A 13886-nucleotide genomic window follows, 5' to 3' on the forward strand; every position below is an offset into this window, starting at 1 on the left:
CTGTCTTTGTGTACTTTGCCCATTCTCCCCAAGTCTATGTGACTTTGCTGTGGTTTCCTCCCACAATCCGAAGAAGTGCAGGTTAGGTGAGCTGGCCATGCTAAATTGCACATTGTGTTCAGGGATCTGTATATTAGTCAGCAGTAAATGTCGAGGAATATGGTTGGGAAAGTGTTTGGATGGGTTACTCTTTGGAGGGTCATTTTGTTTCAACGAAATGACCTGTTACCACACTGTGCTAACAGGGATTCTACAATAGTTTAATTGCGCTTCTCTAAGCAATTCTAACTTTTTAAAAGTTGACTTTAGTTAATACCTTTAACACTTGATTTTCAGTGTTCCTAAATCTTGTAAAATATCTCAATATTTTTTAAATCATTGCTCACACAAAACACTAAACATGAGGCCACACAAAGGTCTTCATGACCATCTAATTACTGTTCAGTGGAATAATCAGAATTGTTCCTGAGATCAATCCCCACTGCGACAGTAAGGATCTGGTTATCATTCCCTCCAATAAATGCAGAAGTTGTCCTCTGGTATTTCAGTTCAATAATTACACACGATACTGGTTGTTCAAAGCAGTGGTTATTCTTTATTATGAATGGCAAAGGATTCTAATGGAAGAGGTGTTCATATGTCCGAATGTGTTGCATGATCACAAACAGTTTTCAGTCCAAATATTGCACAAAAAAGTGTAAATTTGGTTTTGTTCAACTACTGAGGCTAACATTTTCAGTTCATGTCCATTACAAATATTTGGAGAAAGTGAGGAAAGCAGATGCTGAAGATCAGAGTCAAGAATGTGGTGCTGGAATAGCACAGAATGTCAGGCAGCATCTGAGGAGCAGGAGAAACCATGTTTCAGGCATAAGCCTTCATCGGGAATCTCCGGCTCCATGGATGCTGCCTGGTCTGCTGTGCTTTTCCACCACCACACTTTCGACATTAAAAAAAATTTGCTTATTTGGAGCAAATACTCTCTGTTTCCTCTATAATTTAAATTTACTGTGCTTTCTATTCACTCAAGTTCTCATTTTAATAGCTCCTCATTTTCGTCTTAACCTGATACAAATCTCAAAACTCCGGGCACAATAAAAGCGATATGAATTATTAACTAGCATCTGGACAAGAGAACCAATGAACAGCTACATAGACCTCTTGAACAACAAAGATATTAGAATTAAAAAAGCAATGCCTTCCAAAAAAATCTCTGTACATCTGTATCCTTTTTCAATTCAATAATCCTGCAAATAGCTGCAATATAATTGTCAGTTGATCTCTCTTAATGACTATCTAATCAATGTCATTGTAAACCACTGATAAAATTGAAACATTTTATTTGTTAAAATGCAAAGATTCATTCTCAATTCGTTATTACAACAATAAGTGAACCATATTTTATCTGTCCGCTAAGGTCAAGTGACCTGTGGCCCATAATTGAACTTTCTAAATATTCCTACAGCTGGGGAAAGCAGAGCTAAAAAGGTCAAAGTAAAGGAAACAGTAGACAAAGTAACCAGCTCCAGAAAACAGTGGAAAGCCCGGTCAAAGAGCTCACAAAGGTTCGGGAGATCCTGTTACAACCAGCCCAAGAGCTGTGTTTTGGAGAGGTTGAAGCAGACTTCCTGGCACCTTGACTTCCAGCCAGTGCCTGAGCATTAGACACCTCACTTGAGAATGACGACAAGTGAAGGGTGTTTGCACGAAACACATTGAATGCTTAGAATCCAGAATTTTGGTAAAATGTTGTGAAACATTTCCCAGATCATGGAAATCAGCTCAACATTATTGAAATCAAAGTACTTGTAATGGTCTTCAAGACCATTAATTACTGGTCGGTGAAAAACACTTTGTATGTGCCTTATTGTGCTCAGGATGAATAATCATAGCAAACATCACAGTCTCACCAGATCCAAACATATGGAGGAGACACCTTATTATAATTTACACACTACATCTTTCCCAGACCCATGATGACATGTTATGACTACGTGTAACATGTATCGAGATGAAGCAAGTCCTGAATATAGGATTTATTTTCTGATAGATTTCCAATCCAAAAATTATGATAAAATGATATTGTGGTTCATTACATTGTCAACAGATCCCCATTAAATGTATTTATCCGTTTATTCAGAGACATTATTGAAACAAATACGTTGATAAATGCTGTTGACTGTATGCTTCTGTGAAAATAAATCTTCCTTATTGACTTATAATTCTGACTCAAATGTCTAAATATTGATGATATGAAAAATTGCATGAATTAAATACAATGCAGAATTTGTTCTTGTTATATATTATATTTCTCCAGAAGACAAGTAGAGAAACCAAGGATAGAAGTCTTGAAGATCTGAGAATTGTGAATGACAAACCATTTCTGATCAACGTTCACTGAATGTCTAATGTCTTTCCATGTCATCACGCCAGAATTTGCATTCTCAGCTGACAGATTAAGAAATATCTAGTCAACATCAGAGCAAATCCATTTGGAAATATTGAATCATTTACTTTGCCAAAGTTCTAAAATTAATGATGAATTCATTGTCATTCCAAAAATCACACAGTAATTCAGTTTAGGTTTTGAAACAAACATCATCAAATTCACATTTTAATTTAATCCATTATTTCTTAGTGTCAATATTAAAAGAAGAATAATAGTTCTCTTATTCCAGGATAACGCAAACACAAACTAATTAATGATTCCCTATCCAACACTCACAGATAATATCTGTTCCCTTCTCATTTGAACGTTCACAGAAATCATTGGATTAATATTCGTCCTTACATATTAAGAGACGTCTGATTATTTTACACTCCAATAAATGCTGTTCATTTTTACACATATGAGATTTCTAATCATTTTTAAGTTTGCTATGAAATGTTTTTAAGATTAATTGTTGCTTATATCTAATATTTAAGAATTGATCAAATCCAGTATATCCAGCTTTAAGTGTGAAATTAAGGCTCAGTAACGTAAACGTATTGCATTGTACAGAAACCAATGGTAGCGAATGGTGATTTTTATTTCAATACTTGAATCTTAGCTGATTTGCTGTTCTGGGCATGGCCTACCCCCACCTGCAATAGAATGGTCCATATTGGCTCATACAAAATGCCTGACAATCAAAAACACGCAGCCTACCTTAGAACTAAAATACAAGGTGTCAGGGGGTGATAAACGACACTAACATTCTGTTTCAGCCTTAAATTAAAAGAAAGCACACTACCAATGGACCTACTCCAACGCCAGGACTACAGCATTCCAGAAATTTCTTGATAACAGCATGCCGACATACAGACAAATGACCAATCCTGATCCTCATAAATGAAAGGATAATTGTCCCAGTAAATGAATAAACAGCAGCTGCAGGGTGCAGCCCAGTTACCTCACTAAGCAGCTATCATGACAACAGAAAAGTTCATTTGTCAGATATAGTTATTATTTTACAGTTACTCAGAATATTAAACAAAGGTTCTAATTACAGATTCTTGAGTATAATAGGGGAAATTTGCAACATAAGTTTGATATATGTAACCAATGCCTCCTAAAAACATTATAGAAAAGCATTTAGCCAGAGATTTGAAGTTAGCTAGTTTTAGGAATTAACTTCACGGTATGATGTTGACTGCTCATTAATTATAAAGTCCTGACAGAAAGAGTAGCTGTATAATTTTACACAATATAACAAACTTTATAACTAAGTCATATTACTAATCTTATAGCAAGTAAGCTAAAATTAACTGTCTTTTCTATTTCTTTGTACTATATAATTAAGACAGTGAACGATATGAGGAGTAATTGGCTTTGATAAAATAAAATATAATGAATAGCAGAACTCAAAATGTCCCAACTGATAAGATATCCTGAGAGGCCTGAGGGAGTTCAGGAATAACTTTGGAATCTAAGTCAATAAGATGCATGGAAAGATCCCAATAGGAATCTGGGGATGTCCATTAGAATGCCCATCTGCGATTATGTGTTTCAATTGGGTGGCTGGATGAGGAGGGAAGGGCTGTAACCACATTACATGTGGCCATTGTGATGCAGAAAGTCCATAAAAATGCTGCTTTTTACTGTACATGTTACAGTGTGTTATGGATCTCCCTTCCGAGATTGGCCACGGGGGACGATCCCTTCATTAACTGGTTGCTGCATGAGTAAACATCTTCCACATGCCTGAGCTCAGATTGCCTCCTGAGTTTTCATTCCCTGCCAGTGAAAACAATTCTACAGCTATGATGACATTTCAATTCAACACATACATTTATTGTGTGTGAAATGATTATATTCAGAGCGATATAATTTTCATGATAAAATTGCTTTACATTTACTTTTTTTGGTGTACAAGAAAACATTTCAATTATATCCATTTGTTCTTTTGTTCAACCAACACTAAGTTTTAAATTATTGTGAAGACTACAATGGGGGAAACGGGAACGAGTCTTCAGCTCAAATGTCATATGAAATCACTGTTTCCTTTTTTCAAACAAATTGCCCGACAAAATTATATTTATTTTCATTTCATTATAAGAAACAAAATTGCTCGGAAATGTTGACAATTCTCCTTTTCCTCCCATATTAGATGTCAGTGAACAATAATCACACAATTATGAGAATTCCTTTCCGTATCAAATGTCAGTGACCCTGTATTTTGTTCACAATAATAGTCACTTTCATGGCCTAATTCTTTTCCTCCTAATTCTAAAATAAATCTCGAAACATTTATTGTGGTAAAAATTACATCAACAAAATTGACATGACTCTTCAATAAAACTATTGGAACCATATAAATCTTGCATTGCCTGCATTTTTAAACAAAATCATTTTATTCAATTGCTGCTGAATGATTTTTTCACACCATCCAGCTAAGTTTTATGCTTTAATTTTCAGTTCCTTAATCTTAATGAATATCCAATCAACTTCAGAGCAAAGTGTTTTCAAAATATTAAGTCAATTTATCTATCAGGATTCTAAAAGCAATTATCAATTACAATAATTGCACAGCAATTTAACATAGACTTTGTAAAAATGCAGTGTTTTTTTGAAAATTCCATTCATTATTTCTTGTTGTCAATGCTACTATATTAATACCTATTTGTTCAGGCCCATGCACATACCAAACGACCAATAATATCCCTTGCAAAATTCTTTGTAAATATCTGATTTTTGCTCAGGTGAAATATAACAATTATCTCAGCCTTTGAAATTCAGAGAACTCCAATTACTTTTCCCTGCGATATTACTCTTCATTTCTACATATTACTCAGTCTAATATCAAGATGAGATATCTCATTATTCTCAAATTCACAAATATATATTTTTAAAATCCGTTTGTTGCTAATATATCTTATATCTAATAATTGTGCAATCCAGTAATGGCTACAAATGTGGAATTATGCTTCTGTACAATAAATACTGCAAGGACATTACAATGTACAATCTCTCAATCATTGTGAATATTGTATTTATTTTAAACTTGGAAACATTTTTGAATTGATTTGATTATAATTTACTTTGATTCTGACACTTACTGTATATCCAATCACAATATCAGTAGATTATTTGGAGGTCTCATCGTCCATTCCAATAATCACAGTATCTGCTATATACTTTCTTCTAGTTACTCATAGCAAAATGTATCTAATTCCACTCAATCAATATTCCTCAGAAAATATTTGAGAATGTTGCAGTCATAAAGCTGAAATATACAAAGTCATGATAGTCATTAATTTTCTCTTGTTCTGTAGATCTTAGTTAAAACAACACAGAATTTTATGTTCCAGTGCTATAAATATGAGAAAAGATCAATTACTTCTTCAGTAAAATAAACAAATGTCACTTGCTATTATTTATCAATTTTTAATTACTGGTCAGTTTATGAATTGTGTGAGATTTGTTTTTAGCTTTCCAGTCATCTATTTATATTGAATGTGACATTGAAATGGTGTGAAAATATCAGGGTGTGTTCACTTGAAAGTTCAATTTGCATATCTCTCACTTATGCCATTGATTGCATGATGGTTTAAGAACGTTTCATTCAGCAATCCTCGTAAATATCAAAAACTGTCTGATTTTAAATCAGATCATTCGCACCCAATTATCACTCTGTTCCTAATTCATGCAAATACCTCAATTTTATCGAACCCAATGTTCACACTGAACAATACACATAAAGCAACACAAAGACTTCCATCACCATCTGATTATTGTTCAGTAGAATAACCTGAGTAAGTACCTTATTGCTCCTGAAACCAATGACAACAGTAAGCATTTGTTTACTATTCCATGCAACAAGTGGAACTGATATCTTCTATTTCAGTTCAGTAGTTAAAGATGATTTATGTTGTTTAAAACAATGCTTCTACTTTATCACGGATATTGACTGTAATACAATCATGCAAACAACAAACGTTTTGTCATTCTAAAAATCTTTAAGATTACTTATTTTAAATTTGTGTGCAAGAGATATTTCAAATTACAACCGTTTTTGTTGTATAATTCAGCAAACCTAAGTTTTGAATTTGGGAAAGTTTCCATTTTTGCAAAATGGAAGTAGTTTTCAGTTTATATAACACAGTAAATGACTGGGTTTTTTTTTCCCAAATCACGTGCTTTGCAAAATGATTATTGGTTTCATTTAATTGTAAGAAAAGAACTGTTTTGAACATGTTAATTCTTTGTCTTTTCTATTCCAACATTATTCATCACTGTACAATAATGAACAATTATTATAATTCCTTTATGTACCAAATGTCATTGACTGTATCATTTGTTCACTTTCATGCTCACTTTCATTATCTATTAACTTTCTTCCAAATTCTGGCAAAAATGTCTGAATTCTGACCATAATATTTATCATCTAAATTAAAATAACATGTCTCTATGATGAAACCATTTGATAGAAATTTATATTTCTTGTGTTACCTTCAGTTTTTAGTAAAGAAAGAAAAAAATTTCTATAATCACTGAATGGCTCATTTTTTCTTCAATTCATAAAGCTAGTTACTATATTTTATTCCACAATTTACCAATTTTAATAAATATCCAATCAACATAACAGCAAATATTTTGAAATATTGAATCATTTTAATTGCTCATATAGCAACATTATCAAGTCATTGTCATGGTAATAATCGTGCAATTATTTAAGAAAGTCTTTTGAACAAGTAAAGTGAGATTCACATTTTAATTTAACCAATTGTTTCTGAGTACCAACATTGCAATATGAAACTTTATTTTCAGGTCAAGTTTCCCACAGTGGATCTAAGGACTTCCCATCCAACATTAATTGTGAATGTCTGATGTTTGCTTATTTGAATGATCTCCGTAATCACAGAATTTAAATTCACAGACCTGCAATTACTTTTCATTGCAATAATTCCTGTTTGTTTGCACATATTCCTCAGTCACATAGCAAAACGAGATTTCTCATTATTTCTAAATTCATTGATCGAATTTTATAATTCAGTTGTTGCTCATACCTAATAATTATTCAATCCAGTACGTGCTGTGAATGTGGAATTATGGGTCTTTACATGAATAACTAATATAGTGTGCAATCTCTCAATCATTGTTAATATTAATTCTTATTTTACCCGCAGAAACATAATTGAATTCATTTAAATATATTTCACTTTGATGCGAACATTTACTGTATTTCTAATCATCATAAGATTGAAGTATTTTTCATGACACAAAATCATGTATAATTCCTGCGTTTTGTTAAGTCAAATGAAAAAGAATTAACATTTCTGTATTGTTTCATTAAACAATGACAATGGATTTTGAATTTTTCAAAGTTGAGCATTTTTGCAAAGATGGGATGTTGTCTTCAGCTGAATAATCACATTGAATGACTAATTCACAGAATCTGCTGTTTATTCTCTTTGAGTTCCCAAGAAACCAAATTAACTAATTCTGCTAGTTCTAAATTCCTGGAAAGTATTTGATATTGTTGCAGTCTTAAAGATGAAGAAGTCAATGTGATTGTACTGATTTCTTTTATTGGGAAGAGCTTAATTCAAACATTTCAGGCACATAAATTGTTATTCTGCAGTGTTACAAAGATGAAAAGCAAGTCAATTTCGTCATCAGTGAAATAAACAAATGTCACTTCCCGTTATTCATTAGTTAGCTCATTCCCAAATTTGTATTTAAACAATGCAATTCACCTGAATATTGTTGTTCCCTTTGATCATATTAATTTTCTAATTATTGTTCATTCATGATTTGTCAGGGATTTCTATTTTTTGTTTTCGATTCACCTATACATATTGAATGTAAGATTGATACGCTTTGGCAACATCAGAGAGTGTTCATTTGAAATTTGACTTTGCACGTCTCTCACTTATCTCACTTCTTGCATGGGGTTAGGCATTGAGAACAGAGGATCAGTGGTTAGCACTCGTGTCTTACAGTGTCATGCACTTGGGTTTGATTCCATCCTCGGCCACATGTTTTTGTGGAGTTTGCATGTTCTGGTTAACTCCCACAATCCAAAGATATGCAGGTTAGGTACATTGACCATGCTAAGCTGCATGTTCTGTTCAGGGATGTGTAGGTTATGTGCATTAGTCAGGGGTAAATGTCCAGTAATCGGAGAGCAGAATGGTGCTGAGTGGATTATTCTTTGGAACGTCAGTGTAGATTTGTTGGGCCAAATGGCCTGTTTCCACACAGTAGGGATTCCATAAACTTAGAATTGTGTTTTGCTAAACAAAACTGACAATTTTTTAAAATGTTGCATTTAAAACTTATCTTTAACTGTCAATTGTCAATCTTGTAAAATATCTCAATGTTACTGAAATCAACGTTCACACAAAACACTGCACATAAAGCCGCACAAAGCTCTTCATGACCATCTAAGTACTGTTCAGTGGAATAATCACAGTAAAATGTTATTGTTTCTGAGATCAATCACCATTATCACATAAAAGATCTGGTTATCATTCCCTCCAATAAATGCAATTGTTGTCCTCTGGTATTTCAGTTCAGTAGTTATACACCATACTGGTTGTTCAAAGCATGGTTATACTTTATTATGAATGGCCAAGGGTTCTAACGGCAAGAGGTGTTGTTTGATCTGATTTGTTGCATGTTCTCAAACAGGTTTTCACTATAAATATTGCAAAAAATGTGTTAATTTGGTCTTGTTCAACTGCTGACGCGAACATTTTCAGTTCATGTTCATTTAACATAGTTGGAGAAAGTGAGGAAAGCTGTAGCATTGGAAAAGGGCAGGCACATCCAAAGAGCAGGTGTATCAACCTGTTGGGCATTAGGCCATCATCAGAAAAGATTCCTGATGAAGGGCTCATTCCCAAAACGTTGATTCTGCTTCTCCTCGAATGCTGCCTGACCTGCTGTGCTTTTCCGGCACCACTCTCTTTTGACATTAGAAATATTTGACTGAATATTCAGAGATAATACTAAAAGTTGCCTCTGTCAATTTAATTTACTGTGCTTTCTATTCACTGAAGTTTTCATGTTAATTCTTCCTCTTTTTCTTCTTAAATCTGATGCAAATTTCAAAATACGAACACATTTGCATTCACATGAATTATAAATTTGATTTCTCTTCAAGAAAACCAGTGAAAGGCGATATAGAATTCTTGAAAAGCCTACACATTTGAATGAAAAAGCAATTCCTTCCAAAAAATGTTTGCACGTCTGAATCTTTCTTTCAATTCAATAATCCTGCAAATAGTTTATAATTGTCAGTTGATCTCTCTGAATGAGTACCTAATCAATGTCAATGTAACCAGCTGAAACATTAACATCAGATTGATAACTGGGTGTTAAAGACCTTATTTGAAGTGAACAAATGTCTGGAATTTACTTGAATTCCACCAGAAAACATTCTTGAATCATAATACAAGAAATGAGATATGTGAGAGATGTGCAAACCTTATTTTTAAATGATAAACTCCAATATTTTCAAAGCATTTCAATCTTACGGTCAAAATGAACAGGTGAATGGAAAAATAAAAACAAGTATCTGACAATTCATAAACTGAACAACAATTACAAATTCACTTTGATCAAAGGACAGAGTAATATTTAGATGAATCACAACATTTAGTTACAAAGTAGGCAATCAGCTGACTGACAAGTAATAGATGGTAGAGTTTGTTAGTTTACTGAAGAAGGTATCAACTTTATTTCAAATTTATAGCATGAGAGAACAATGTTTAATGTGTTTCAATTGTTTGGACTTGCCCCTTTGTAACAAAAAAAAATCAATCTAATTACTTAGACATCGTAATCTTGAATTCTGCAACAGTTTCAAATATTCTCCAGGAATTTATAAGCGACAGAATTCGATACAGATATCCCCACTATCCGAAATTAAAGCATTATTATGAAACCTTACATAATCTGAAAAGGCGTTAGTCGAAGAAGCATTAATTTATATTGGAAACATGTCCCCTTTTTTCGTAAAAGTGAAAATCTTCTTCAGATTTCTTTCACTTAGAGAAAACAGGGATAGATGAAAGTCTTTTGTAAAAGCAAAGTGGCTAAAGCAAATTTTCCAACACATATTTCTTGGTAACCTGGCAATCTGATAAGTATCAGATTTTGTGATGATTGATATAATAGATAAAAGCAGATCTAATGTTGGATTGAATAGTAATTCAGTCTGTGCTCAGGTACTCTCTAATCAACATTCAGATAGCTCTTGATATATTTCTGTTGAAGGTGTGAGTTGAAACCTTCCCTCGGGTTTAGTAATAGAGATACTACCACAGCTCCACAAGCTCCTTTCATAATGTTCCCACTCAGGACGGTAGGACTGCAATATTGTGTCTCATTGTAGTTTCTCAAATGAAAACTAATCAGCTGTTTATTGTTGTAATTTGAATGGGAATTAATTAGGTAGTTTCTGTGTGTAATGAACTGGAAATTAAACAATATTTTAAAATAAGAATAGAATAAATGAATAATACTGTTAAATAAACAGGAATCTCATGACAATTCTTTAAAATACAAATTGACAAAACTGCGTGATCATTGCATGGGACAAGGACTGCACAAAACACTACATAGGACAAACAGGAAGACAGCTAACGATCCGTATCCATGAACACCAACTAGCCACGAAACGACACGACCAGCTATCTTTAGTAGCCACACACACAAATGACAAGCAACATGAATTCGACTGGGACAACACTACCATTATAGGGCAAGCCAAACAGAGAACAGCCAGGGAATTCCTAGAGGCATGGCACTCATCCACAGACTCTATGAACAAACACATCGACCTGGACCCAATATACCAGCCACTACAGCGGACAGCTGGAACTGACAACCGGAAGCAGCAGAGACAGGCCACTATAAATGCCGGAGGAAACGGCACAGAAGCGCTTCACAGGAGGCTCCCAAGCACTGAGGATGTCACCTCAACAGGGGACGAAACGTTTGCAAGACAAATTCCCAGCTCGGCAAACAGAACCACAACAATGAGCACCCGAGCTACAAATCTTCTCCCAAACGTTGAACATCCAGGATTAGTCCTTGTGGGCATTCCTGCAGTAATACAAGACAGCATTCCATGATGAGAGTTAAACCCGGGTGGCAGGAGAGGGAGCCACTGACCATGAGCAGGTTTGTTCAGTCAGTAACAGTGTGTTAGACATGGAGGTGAAGTGAGCAGTGAGGGGAAATGTAACAACAAGCTGCTGATGGGTAACTTTCATTGGAACAGGAGGAGGCCATTCAGCCCCTCAACTCTGCTCTGCCATTCATGATGATCATAGCTGATGTGTGACCTAATGTACAACTTTCAAAACCGTCTAATTTCATCAATAAACTCCTCTGAAACACACAAGATGAGTTTTGGAAAACTAAACATCTGCAAATGCTGGGAAATCAGAAATTGCTAGAAAAATTCAGTAGGTCTGGCAGCATCTGTGGAGAGTGAACCGTTCGTGTCCAGTGATCAGTCAGGTGACCAGCTGTAGCTGACCATTCTGTTGTTTCTGTAACACTGGAACAGGCTCTGGTGCGAGGGGAATGCGATTGTCGATAACAAACGAGAAAACAGGAGGACGTACTCAATTAGAATTAGGAATTCTCTTACCCCTACCAGTGGGACACCCACCGACACAGTCACACTGCGGAGAGGCTGTTCACCTGCCCCACGTATGGGAAGGGATTTACTCGATCTTACAATCTGCTGAGGCACCAGAGATAGCACAGTGGATTTAGACCCTTCACCTGCTCCATGTGTGAGAAAGGATTCATTCAAATCTCTCACCAGCGGAGACATTAGTGCATTCCCACTGGGGAGAGGCCTTTCACCTACTCAGTGTGTGGGAAAGGATTCACTCAGTCCTCTGACCTGCTTAAACACCAGCGAGCTCACTCTAGGGAAAGGTCATTCACTTGTTCCCAGTGTGGGGGGAGATTCACTCAAATGCAGCACCTGCGGAATCCCTAGTGAGTCCACATTGGGGGAGAGGCCATTCAGATGGTCGCATGTGAGAGAGGATTCAGTGATTCATCCTGCCCCACTGAGACCCCAGCGTGTTCACACTGGGTAGGAGCTGTTCACCCCTCTGTGTGACACGGGATTTGCTGCATCTTCAACACGATTGAGAGCCCAGTGAGTGCTCACAGGGACGTGGTCATCCACCTGCTCCGTGTGGACTGCAGGACTCTGATTCTGATGTTACTGTCCATCAGAGTCAGGAGTGGACCTTGTACATGATGACACTGTTGGAGTATTGATGTCGTTGTTAACCACATTAACTGGGCTGGAGGTGACTGAACTTACATTGCCACTTTCTGAACCTCAGGATGTCTCTCTGAGCAGTAAGTCTCCACAAACAGCAATGCGACAATGAGCAGGGATCATCCGTTTTGATTTAAATTGTGATTGTAGCACGGCTACTTCACAGCACCAGGTACAAGGTTGGAGTCCAGCCTTGGTCAACGGCCTGTGTGGAGTCCCCACATTCTCCCCGTGATAGTGTGGGTCCCCTCCAGGTGCTCTGGTTTCCCCACAGTCCAAAGATGTGCAGGTTAGGTGGATCAGTTGTGCTAAATTGTCCAGTGTCCAGGATTGTGCAGAATAGGTGCATCATGGGAAATGCAGTGTTACACTGTTAGAGTGCTCTGGGCGTGATGTTCTTTTGATGGTCAGTGGTGTCTGATGGGCCACTGCTCTCCTTCCACACTGTAGGGATTTTATTCTATGATTGAGGATAAAGGCTACACAGCAGGGTGTCCTTGGAGAAGGAGCATGTAGTGTGGATCAATGCTCTCTATGGGCACCGCAGGGGAGATAGTGCTTTATCTCCACCGCTACCCCCTCCCCACAACTCTACTTTGATTTAGTCCCTTCTCACTCTGTCACTTGTAATGGTTTGCTTGACCTGTAATAGGCTTTGTTTGGAAATATTCAATTGGTTACACAAATGGTTTACTGCTGGTGATTATATGTGTAGATTAGAGTGGTGCTGGAAAAGGACAGCAGGTCAGGCAGGATCCGAGGAGCTGGAAAATCAACGTTTTGGCGAGAGGCCTTTTCCAGCACCACTCTAATCAAGGCTCTGGTTTCCAGCATCTGCGGTCCTCACTTTTGCACTGCTGGAGATTATAGGTTAACCAAAAGCACAATGGCAGAATGATAATTTTGATGGTGGGAAGGTTGCTGTACTCACATTTCTGGGTCAGAGAAATGGGGAAAAAGAACGCTTCACACCTCACAGAATGACAACTGAAAAGCAGTTAAATCAAACCAAAGGTTCAGACAGGGAGGGAATATTTCCCTGGAGTTTGAGTAGCTGGAAAGTGATGGTGTCTGGGAATAGACAGGATTTTGTTTTACAGGAGGTTGAAAGCGTTAAAACTGTTATATTCAGACAGTTTACGT

The sequence above is a fragment of the Chiloscyllium punctatum genome, chromosome 34 (assembly GCF_047496795.1).
Source record: "Chiloscyllium punctatum isolate Juve2018m chromosome 34, sChiPun1.3, whole genome shotgun sequence".
In the NCBI taxonomy this organism is placed as follows: Eukaryota; Metazoa; Chordata; class Chondrichthyes; order Orectolobiformes; family Hemiscylliidae; genus Chiloscyllium; species Chiloscyllium punctatum.